Source organism: Anomaloglossus baeobatrachus, chromosome 1 (assembly GCF_048569485.1).
Source record: "Anomaloglossus baeobatrachus isolate aAnoBae1 chromosome 1, aAnoBae1.hap1, whole genome shotgun sequence".
NCBI lineage: Eukaryota > Metazoa > Chordata > Amphibia > Anura > Aromobatidae > Anomaloglossus > Anomaloglossus baeobatrachus.
This window is the reverse complement of record NC_134353.1, coordinates 272202227-272214677: the sequence shown is the minus strand read 5'-3', so window position 1 is coordinate 272214677 and position 12451 is coordinate 272202227. Positions and strand designations below refer to the sequence as shown.

The 12451-nt window shown below is 42.9% G+C and overlaps 1 protein-coding gene across 2 annotated transcripts in view; it reads left to right on the top strand.

Annotated features, from left to right (window-relative positions):
• The window catches only part of PRSS12 (serine protease 12), a 283643-nt gene that overhangs the window by 134611 nt on the left and 136581 nt on the right, over positions 1-12451 (top strand). The window lies entirely within an intron of this gene.

Sequence of the window (12451 nt, the reverse complement as noted above, 5' to 3'; positions counted from 1 at the left end):
ATTGTCTTAATTTTCTTGTCTTCTGACAACAGTTGATCAACTAGTATAGTTGACAATATCATTATTTTTTTTTATAGCTGAGCCATAAGCCAGAGTGTAGAGCCGCTAATTCCCATACTTGTGATTGACAACCTGATTTTATTAACTTGGATGGTCTGTAGTGATGCTTGAAGAAGTTGCCATTTTGAAAAAATAAAATTTAAGATTTACCTGCAGCCAAGATCCAAAGTTTTCTCTCCTCTACTCCTCATCAATCTTTCCATACATCTTGTAAACCTGTAAACTAACACCATATAGGAGTAGTGGAAAGGGAGAGAAAAAGTACAAGGGATTCAACAACTAAGTAATGCTTCATCTAAAGCATTACCTGCCTGTGCCCTATTTTTTAATGAAATGGACATCTTTTTTAATTCTACCTGCAGTGGATGCTGGGCTGACTTTATTTTAGAAGGGTGCTCTCTTTATAAGAAAACTGCAAGTGTGTACTGTAGTGACTAGGGATGAGTGGACCAGTGGATGCTTGCGTTCTCCGGGTTTGGGTGGACTTTAGTTAAATTTGGTTCAGTACCTGGACCTGACCCCAGACCTTGAAACCCTTATAGGTCATTAGGGACCTGAACTTTGGTGCTGTTAAATGGCTGTAAAATGGTTGTGGTAAGGGCTAGAGGGCTGCAAAAGGAAGCAAAATGTGGGCAATTGCCCTGCAAACAAATGTGGATAGGGAATAAATTAAAAAAATGATGTGAGGTCCCTCCTAATTTTGATAACCAGCTAAAGGAATCAGCTCTGGGCTGCACCCCTCAGCTGTCTGCTTTACCTTGGCTAGTTATAAAAAATAGAGCTAAGTGTAGCGTTAAAAAAAACACACACACACAGGGAAAAAAGAAATTATTTGGATAGAGACTGCACCACACTCCCTCGTTAACCAATTTATTAATTAAAAATAAATGTAATCAAATGGTGTAATGTGCCACAACATTTATCGAATCCTATAGAGCCTTGTTCAGAGAACCAGGGACCCTAAGTAATTTTCTTCCCAGCAGCATTCAGGCATCTTCCCCATGTTGAAAATCTTGTTGATAGGCTGCGCTACAGGTTTTCATCAAATTTGTTTCAGCACCCAAACGCTGAACTTGGGCATGGACTTCCTTGAAAAGTCCGGGTTCGGGTTCTCTCATCCATAGTAGTGATTTTGCACATCTAAAAAATATTAATATGTTCTACGACCCCAATTGAAAAAAGTTAGGATGCTGTTTTTTAAAATGTAGAATGCAATGATGTTGAAATCAAAAATAATAATAAACAATAACCATAGGTCTTCGCAGTCTGAAAATACCAGTTCCCAAATGTCTGTTCTATCTGTGCTGGTTATCAAAAATAGGCAAGAGCCCACATAATTTTTTTTATTATTTAGTTTAAATAATTCCAAAAAGATAAAGCACTCAACTGGGGCTTCAGCCCACAGCTTTCTACTTTACATGCACTAGTTATCACAACTAAGCAGGGAACTGCACATCAAAGTGGCGTAATACTCATGACAACATTATTCCCAGAAGAGACCTCTGTTCCAGGCATCTTCCCCATACTGTTCCCATTAAATTTGAGCACTTTTCCATCCATTTCAGCATTTTTACAGCCTCACCAGATATCCTGGGAGAGCCTGCCGGAAAATTATTTGAGTTTTCCATTGACTTTCATTAGATGTGTTATTTATGACAAATACACGAATAGAGCTAAATATTTGAGGAGAATAATTCGAACCCGAGTATTTCACTATTCGCCCATTACTATTCACTCCCATTACACTTTACAAATAGTTGCTACTTTGTGTTGGTATACCACATAAAATCCCAATAAGGTGTAACGTGGAAAAAATGTGGAAAAGTTTATGAGGTATATCATGTAGACTTGTCATTGGGTATTACTATAATAAAGAATGCAGTTTTGTATCATTGGTTGGATATTGTTAATTTCATACAGATTTCTAGGTTTCATAGTTTTTGTCTATATTCAATTGTACTTCAACGCACATTATATTTATGGCCCAAATACAGAAAAAAATAAAAGACTTGGCACTATCTTGGAATCAAATAAAGTATGCTACACGGTGTGGCAAACTTCTGTGGTAAACATATAATGTGTGGCGCCCTGCTTCTTTTCTTTTCAATATTCTTTTTATTATAGTGAAAAGCAGCATATGAAACACAATGCACACCTTCCAAGTATTGTTCGGAGCAAAAAATTGATATATCGTAACATAAAACAATGAATAAATGTGAGAAAATATAAAGGCATTCGAATCCTGGAGGGAAGGATTTAGACTCAAAGTTCGGACCACAGTTCTGGATAATTTTTCTTCCCTTGTCGGAAGTACTTCAGTTAGGTGTGTTTACCATTGCAGTCCATGTGAAATCAACAATAAACGTTTGTGAATAATTAACATTAGTGAAATGAACATATGTAAAACATGTCAATAGTAGGATGGGGGGTGTAAAGAAAGGTAAGGATGGTTTCAAGAAGATAGTGAGAGACAGGAGGTGTAAGTGGGGATTAATCTAGATGAGAAATATATCATGGCTGGCTCAGGGGAGGGGGGTGGGAGCAGGTCAAGACGCAACCAATTCAAAGTACTCGGAGGATTCTCGGAAATTCAACCAGGGGGCCCAGATGAGTCTAAATTTATCTTTAGAGTGATAAGCTAAAGCTGCCAGCTCTTCAATATGATATAACTGGTCGATTTTGAGCATCCAAGTTTAGATAATAGGTATACTTGTCGAGCGCCAAAGGGGGGGATGAGCAGTTTGGCCGCCGCTAGTAGAAATAGGAGGAGAGTTTTGTTCGGAGTGTTTTTTGGGTTGCTGACCAAGTTCAGGAAGATTAGGCTGGGTTGGGGGTTAAAGGACAGTTTACAGATCCGCTTGGTGTAGGTAATCACATTTTTCCAGAAGGGCTGCAACTGGTCGCACTGCCACCAAATGTGGAAGTATGTACCTCGCTCTCTATTGCACCTCCAACATGACTCTGAAGAAGAAGGGAACCATGTGCTAATTTGAGAAGGTGATACATACCATCTGGTAACTAATTTGTATGAGTTTTCCTGTACCTTCACGCAATGTGATGGGCCAAAAGATCTCTTATATATTTGGATCAAATCTCCTTCTGTAAAATTCCTGCCTAGATCTTTTTCCCATAATGATATAAATGCCCGATTCTGCGGTAGCTTATTTAAGACCAGTATTTGATATAATTTAGACAGGACTTTCTGAGGGCATTTTGTTTGCGTAATCATAGATTCAAAAGTGGAAAGGTCCCTTCGGGGCAGCCCATTTGGTAAGTGATCCCGTACCGCTAACTTTAGTCTTTCATATTGAAGGAAGTTGAGTGAGTTTGGGGCTATGATCTTATTAAGCTGAGTCAGGAGTGTTAATGTTCCATCCTCTAACACTAGTTCCACTGGCGTAGTGAGTGTATGAAGCTGATCAGGAGTGCATGATTGTGTGCTATCTGAGTGGCGCCCTGCTTCTAGATCACAATGAGGAAGAAAGTGAAAACCATATTACCATTACTGTATCCATAGCGTAAGAAGGAAGCGGCACACACCGTTTGAAGTAAAAATAGTCTCTTGAAGGGGAGGTCAGAGTAAAACGTCCGTCGTCTGTTTTTACTGTGCACCTGCTGTTCCCTCTCTCTCCTGGCTATCCCCAGAATGTGAAGTTTTTATGGATTTGGAATAAAAAGACTATTTTTACTTCAATCGGTGAGTGCCGCTTCCTTCTTACACTTTGCACATTATATTTATATATTCCCTATAGTGGGATATTTCCTTCTATTATAGGTTCAAGTTCACAAGGAATGTATATCTTTTCATGGCACTATATACAAGGTTTGAGAAATATTTACCTATACTGTATATATAATGGCTCTACGTAGAACTCATAGCAGATGTTAAAAGTTAAACCTTTTTCCATTTGATTTGAAAAAAATTAACTATGTGCACAATTTCTAGGCACTTTGTATTTTTGATGATTCATTTTATTATTAAGCAACTACAATGCTGTCTGTCAATCAAAAATCTTAATGAACCTGAAACCTGAAAATTGAAGAAAATAAAAATGCGGTTTTGTCTTAGTACAATATTTTTGTTTGCAGAATTATTGAGTGACTATTAATGTGCAGAATTATTATGCAACTAAATGAAAAATGTAAATTTTCCTAACTTAATTGTTTATTTTCATCTGTTAAAGTTTGAATAATAACCAAACAACTCAAAATGTACAAAAATACATTTCTGACATTTTTTAAAAATATTTGTGACCAAAAAAGCCCTCCTTCTTATCACTAACAGTCAGAAGTCTTCCATCCATGGAGTCTGTCAGTTTATTAATTTGTTGACAATCTCCTTTTTGGCAGCATCAATCATAGCCTCCCAGATATTGTTTAGAGAGGTGCTCTGTTTTCCTTCACAGTAAGGGGTACTTTACACATTGCGACATCGCTAGCATCGGCTAGCGATGTCGAGCGCGATAGTACCCGCCCCCGTCGCACATGCGATATTGTGTGATCACTGCCATAGCGAACATTATTGCTACAGCAGCTTCACACGCACATACCTTGTCAGCGATGTCACTGTGACCGCCGAACAATCCCTCCTTCAAGGCGGAGGTGCGATCGGCGTCACCGCGACGTCACCGCAACGTCACTAAGCGGCCGGCCTATGAAGTGGAGGGGCGGAGATGAGCGGGACATCACATCACGCCCACCTTCTTCCTTCTGCATTTCCGGTGGATGCAGGTAAGGAGATGTTTGTCATTCCTGCGGCTTCACACACAGTGATGTGTGGTGCTGCAGGAACGACAAATAACATCATACCTGCAGCTGGAGCGACATTATGAAAAATGAACGACGTATCACAGATCAGCGATTTTTGACTTCTTTGCGCTCGTTTATCGTCTGGGATTTACACATTGCGATGTCGCTACCGGTGCCGGATGTGTGTCACAACAACCGTGACCCCGACGATATATCTGTAGCGATGTCGCAACGTGTAAAGTACCCCTAAGTCTCACATTTAAGTAGGAACCACAAATTCTCAATAGGGCATAGGTCAGATGAGGAAGGAGCCATGTCATTATTCTTTCATTCTTAAGGCCTTTACAGGTAGCCAGCAGAGGAGAACTTCTATGCATGTGATGGGCAATGAAGAAAATGTCTTCTAAAATCTGGCAGTAGGTTTAGGAGTTGCTTTTGGGTCTAGCGTTATCTCAGCAAGGTCCAACTAGCTCATATTTAATAATGCCAGCCTATAGCAGTCTCCCACTTCCACTGGAGTATAATGGGCTTCTGGTTGCTCCACCTTTGATTCTTCTCAAATCTTTGGCAGTTGGTTGGTGTATGTCTTTTGTACTCATCATGTTGTTTGCAACCCAGTTGATTTGCAACAACTTTTTTGATAGTTCTGTGATCTTAATGATTTCAAGAATGCTGCTGTAAGATTTTTAACAATTTCCGACTTTTCATAGTCCGTTAAATCTCATTTTTGGAACCTTTTTGCTGGAGGAAAACAAGCTACCTAATATTTCTGCATACCTTGATAAAGGGTGTTAATATCCTTCGGCCACATCATCCCTCATTAGACAAATACACATCACCTGATCTGCTTCATCTAACAAGAAACCTTATTTGCTTATAATTGGAAAATCAGCATAAAAATGATGAGATGGTTAAAATACTCACTTGCCTAATAATTACGCACACAGAGTATTTAGAAATTGATGGCAGCAACACATCTTACAGAAGTTGGCACAGGGCTATGTCTACCATTGTGTAACTTCCCCTCTTCTTTTTACAACAGTCTGTAAACATATGGAAAGTGAGGATACCAATAGCTGCAGTTTTGGGAAAGCATTTTGTCCCATTCTTGTCTGATGCAGCATTCTAGCTGCTGAACTGCTCTGGGTCTTCTTTGCACTGTGAACTGTGTTCACAGAGAATGACTTCACGAAGTATACCATACAGTGATTTCTGTAGCTAAAGGGAATCTGTAAGGCTGGGGCCACACGGAGATTACTGCGATCCCCTTACATGACACTCGGCTCACACTGGCAGTACAGCATAGCCGAGTGTCATGCTAGTGTCCCTGCGACTGAGGTCCGACTCTGCGAGCGGACCTCAGCTGCGGGGGGCGGGTCGGCTCTGAGGAGGCGCGGGCTGGCTCTGAGGAGGGACAGGCCGGCACTGCTGAGGGGCAGGAGGGATTTCTCTCTGTCCTCCGAAGCTGGCTATTGCCATTCTCGCCCTGCACTCGCGGGTACACCGGTGTACCGCGAGTGCAGTGCGATTTTTCTCTCGCTCCATACACTTGAATGGGTGCGAGAGAAAGAGTCTCGCTTTACAATCGCAGCATGCTGCGATTGTTTTCTTGGTCTGTTTAGGGCTGAGAAAATAATTGCTCATGTGCGCTGACACACAGGCTAATATTGGTCCGAGTGGAATGCAATGTTTTATCGCACTCCACTCGCACCATTTTTCTCACCGTGTGTCTTAGGCCTTGTATTAGAAAACGCTATTAACCTGCAGATTTGGAGTTAACCCCTTCACGACCGAGGATGTACCGGTACGTCCTAAATCATGTTGGGGTAATCAACACCGCCTTCTGTGATGAACCGGCGGTGATTCTCGCACAAGTATGCTGATTTGAACAGCAGTCATGCGTGGCTAACAGGCATGGGTGGATCTGCAATCCACGCACATCTGTTAACCACTTAGATCTCATTGTCAAAATGCGTGATTTAAATGGTTGCGGTGGGGAAATCGCTTTTCTCCACCTCCAGCGGAGGCCCTGTGATGTGATCATGGGGTGCCGATGGTTACCATGGTAGCGACGGGTCATGTGATGACTCCTGTTGCTATCATGACGTAGTTACTGTTAAGGCTGCTTTACACGTACATTGCTAGCGATGTCGCTCGTGAAAGCACCCGCCCCCATCGTTGTGCGTCATGGGCAAATCGCTGCCCGTGGCGTACAAAATCGCTAGGACCCGTCACACCAACTTACCTTCCTAACGACGTCGCTGTGGCCGGCGAACAGCCTCTTTTCTAAGGGGCGGTTCATGCGGCGTCACTGTGACGTCACACAGCAGGCGTCCAATAGAAGCGGAGGGGCGGAGAGCAGCCGCATGAAAGTCACACCCACCTCGTTGCTGGAGGACGCAGGTACTGTGTTGTTCGTCGTTCCTGGGGTGTCACACATAGCGATGTGTGCTGCCTCAGGAACGACGAACAACCTGCGTCCTGCACCAGCAACAATTTTTTGAAAATGAACGATGTGTCAACAATCAACAATTAGGTGAGTATTTTTGATCATTAACACTCGCTCATAGGTGTCACACGCAACAACCTCGCTAACGACGCTGGATGTGTGTCAGGAATTTCGTGACCCCGACGACATATCGTTAGCGATATCGTTGCGTGTAAAGCCTCCTTTAGAGCCGACAGAGCAGCAGCTCTAACAGGAGTGCTGCATTTCTGCTGATCAGAGCTGTGCAGTTCTGACCAACAGAAATGAATGAGCGATCAGACTGCTGATCCTTATAGTCCCTTATGGGGACTAGTAAAATAAAAAAAAGTCAAATAAAAACGTTTTAGAGAATTGAAAAAAATTAAAAAAACCCTAAAAGTTCAACTCACCTCCCTTTCGCCCCATTGAAAATCAAACGGTTAACCCTAGAACGCATACCTGGGGCTTCGCAGGCCTGCTAGGTTACTTGTTTTGTATGGTAGATTTCTATGGTTGCACGTTCTAGGGTGAAAAAAATAAAAAATATACACATATTTGCTATTGCTGCGTTCAGAAATGTCAGATTTATCAAAATGTTAAACCAATTAACCTGATTGGTAAATGGCGTAGTGTCAAAAAAATTCCAAATGTCAAAATTATGTTTTTTGGTCGTTGCAAATTTTCTGCAAAATGCAATAACAGCCGAGCAAAACGTAGCATCTGTTCAAAAATGATACCATTAAAATGTCAGCTCGAGACGTAAAAAAAAGCCATCACTGAGCCAAAAATCCCGAAAAATGAGAATGCTATGGATCATAGAAAATGGTGCAAAAAGTGCGCCACATTTTTGGACAAACTTCTGATTTTTTTAACCCCTAAGATAAAAGTAAACCTGAACATGTTTGGAATCTATAAACTCATACCGACCTGAGGCATCACACCAACACATCAGTTTTACCATACAATGAACACCGTGAATAAAATATCTGCAAAACTATTGGGAAATTGCACTTGGAATTTTTTTTACCATTTTCCAGTACACTATATGGTAAAACTCATGGTTTCATTTAAAAGTACAACTCGTCCCATAAAAAAACATGCCCTCATATAGCAAGATTGACAGAAAAATAAAAAACGTTACGTCTGTCAGAAGAAGGGGAGCAAAAAAACAAAAACGAAAAATCGCCTGGGGGTGAAGGGGTTAATCTGCAGGTTAATAGCATTCTGAGCCTGCCCAGCTCCCGCACTTTGAGACCCGCGGCCAGGAGGAACTAAACTTTATTTCTCCTGGCAGCATGCAGCCTCCAGTTATAGGGGTGGCGCTGGCACATGTTCAGTCACTACTCAGTGTATACTTAGCAGCAACTGTCCTCATGTCCCCTGCAATGACTGGCAATTGGCTTTGCATTAGATGGGGCCAAATGTGTTGTTGTAATATAAATGCATACTTTCCTAAGGAGTATCATAGAGATTCAGGCAAATGCTTAAAAATAAAATTATGCTGAAAATATATTTTCCTTTTTAGCACCTTAATATATTCTAAAGTGAATAACATTTTGATAATTTTACAGAAAAGGTTCTCCTGAAAGGATCATAGTGAAAATATTAAAAATGTCATAATATTTTACCTCCACAGAAAATGAATAACTAACCTAAATATGAAGGATGAGCCAGCAGAATAAAGGTCATTATTCAAGCACGGCTCAAGTGTGCTGATTCATCAAACCAGAACATAATGGCTTTGAGATGAACAATATTTTCTGGAATATAGACCTCAGAAAATAGCGTGGAAAACTTCTGGGTTAAATGCAGTATAGGTATTAATTTTATAGCGAATTACTGTATGTTTAACCATAAATGACCCACGGAGATCAACAAAGTGACATTAGCTCTAATAATAGTAATAATTATAATAAGACAAGGACCAAGAATAGGATAGGTTATGCTCTGGCAAGTTTGACCAGGTACCAATGTCCTTGTGCTGCCCTCATGTAAGATATTTATATTATCATGTATTATATTTAGTGATCCATGAAAATGTTACTTTTATGAGAAAGTATTTTACCACAAATAGTGTTACAAATAACTAGTTATACTGTATGTGATGTATTAATAATCTTCTAGTTCACATTTAGCAGACAGTTGTGCACACGCACACACACACACGCACACACACACACGCGCACACACACACACACACACACACACACACATACACATACACATACACACACACACATACATACACACACACACACATACACACACACACACACACACACACACATACACACACGCACCCAAGCATATAGTGGAGAAGTAGGCTTTTGCCTACTATCATTCTCACCTAAATGTCAACTAAGCGTTTGCCTCTAGCTGACCTTAAAGAGGTTATCCAATACTGTTACATTGATGGCCTATGCTTAGAATAGGTAAAAAATGTCTGATCTGCCGGGGCCCGACATACGGCACCCCTGCCGACCAGCTGATCTCAGTGCCGGTGGTGGCAGCAGGTGACCAGAAAGTCAAAGTAGCGGAGCCGCCCCACCTTCTGATAGCGGCAGCAGCCAGGTACTGTATATTTACCTCCTATTGATTTGAATAGGATGCGGATGTGAGTACCTGGCCGCAGCCTTTATCAGTTGATGGGGCATCTCTGGAACAGAGCATTTATGGCTGCCTGCTACTGCAGCCGGAACAGAGAATAACTGATTGGTGGGGGTGTGGCGTGTTGGACTGCTGCCGATCAGATATTGATGTCCTACCCTAAGAATTGGCACATCCACTTCTGGGCAGCTAATGGCTAATATTTTTAGGCTGGGAAGTGCCAAATAATAATGGACCTTCCCAGTTTGATAATATCAGCCCACAACTGTCTCCTTACCTTTGCAGGTTATCAAAAATAGGGGGTCCCACTTTTTTTTTAATTATTTATTGTTTTATTAGGTTAAACAAAACTAAACACCCTTTAGTGACACATGGAAGGCATTAAAGAGTGCAAGCATATAATATGTAGTGAGTATGGGACAGTATTATTCTGCAGCATATCTATCTATCTATCTATCTATGGTATCTATCTATGTGCCTATTTGATTGCTTTATTATTTCTCTCAACTAGCAAGAATTTACATAGAGTTTTATAGCATACAAAAGATGATTTTAAAGTTGCGTTGCATGTGCATGTCATACAGATGCTATGTGAGAAACAAATGCACACTAGCATGGCATACGGAGTGACATATGCAGGACTTAAGTGTGTCGCCCTGGGCAAGCCAGGGGTCACAGGTCACAACACCACCACACCCCACACTCCAGGTAGGCACATCACAGCTAACCAGAAATCCTTGTTGCCTTCCTCCAGAGGCTGATGATTCACACCAGGGGGTGGGCCAGGCGGTTGGCTCCGCCCACCAAGGAGATCACAGCTCTGGAGGCGGGAAGTACCAGGCAGTTAAGCCCAGGCAGGGCAAGAGTGGAGTCAGCTCAGGGACGAGCTTGAGTAAACAGCAGATTAGCCCAGGCAGGGCTTGAGTAAACAACAGAGAAGTGAAAGTGGAGGAAAGAGGAGTAGTAAAGGAGGAAAGCAAGAAGTGGTGACAGAGCGAGAGTGTGCAAAGCCTGAGGGCCCAGCTGTGTGTAGGGCCAGAACAGCAAGGTCAGCGACGGCGGTGACTGTCTGGAGGGGGACCGTTTGGAAGTTCCTGGAAGGACCCCGTTGGCTGTGTGCCCGGTGGTCTGGAGCAGTGTTCTGAAGGACAGTCAGCACCAGGGCAGGGGCCTCTCGGACCCCGGCAAGGCTAGGTGTCGCCAAATTTGCCGAATCCGTCAGTGAAGGGGACGTAGATCCCCCAGCAACCACGTCCCGATTGACGGCAACAGCCCAACCTGAAGCAGAGAGACACCGCCACCGCCAAGGCACCAGTTTCTCAGGGCCAGCGCCTGCGGGCAAAGTGTAGAGCTCCTCCGGCCCAGATTGCAGTCGGGGAGCGGGTAACCGGAGGGAATCCACCGCTACCATCAGTCAAACATAGGTGCAAGGAAGAGGGACATCACCGTCACCTACCGGGAGTGCAGGTGCAGCCGTCTGTGGGACCGTCCTACCAGCCGTTTGGTTTACCGTACAAACTGTGTCCGTGTCTCAGGCTGAGTGAGTACCACAGTGCCGCAAGGCACAGCGCTGCCCCCGCGTCCCTGCGCCCACCAGGCCCCGCACCTCACCACCCATCACCGGGCCCCGGGATCACCAACCCCTACCCACGGAGGGGCAACACAACACCTGGCTGCTCCGCATCACCATCCCCGGGATCCCCGAATTGAGCAGCGGTGGTGAAATCACCACAACCGTGGGTGGCGTCACGAACTATAACAATCCCCCACACCCAACCACAAATCCCCTTTCACTCACGGGCGAGGAGTGTCGCTCGAGAAACCCTGGGATCCGGCCCACAGCTCGAGCCACCACTGAGCAGCTGCCGGACCCGAGCAGAAGGGGTGAGCGCGGTGTGCTGACACCCTCCTCCCCGCCCGCGACATAAGCATGACATTTGTCCCACCTTTCGGTATGAGGATCAGAGCGATTATTTATACGCTAGTGGAGATGAGGCCTAATGCAGAGACATGGCAACCCTTACCCAATAGTATTTAGTTATAGGAATACTTCAAAGTACATCTAGCATCAAAATACATAGTCCAATATAGTCAGATATGCCACAATACAGACAAAATAATGGTATCTTAGCTCGAATAAACAGTAATAAAGCAAAATATGCTACATAAAATGGAAAGCAATATCACTCCAAATATAAAACGATAAGAAAATATACACTGCGTACAGAATTATTGGGCAAATGAGTATTTTGATCACATGATACTTTTTATACATGTTGTCCTACTCTAAGCTGTATAGGTTTGAGAGCCAACTACTAATTAAGTAAATCAGGTGATGTGCATCTCTGTAATGAGGAGGGGTGTGGTGTAATGACATCAATGTCGTATATGTGGTGTGCTTACTTATTAGGCAACTTCCTTTCCTTTGGCAAAATGGGTCAGAAGAGAGATTTGACAGGCTCTGAAAAGTCCAAAATTGTGAGATGTCTTGCAGAGGGATGCAGCAGTCTTGAAATTGCCAAACTTTTGAAGCGTGATCACCGAACAATGAAGCGTTTCATGGCAAAT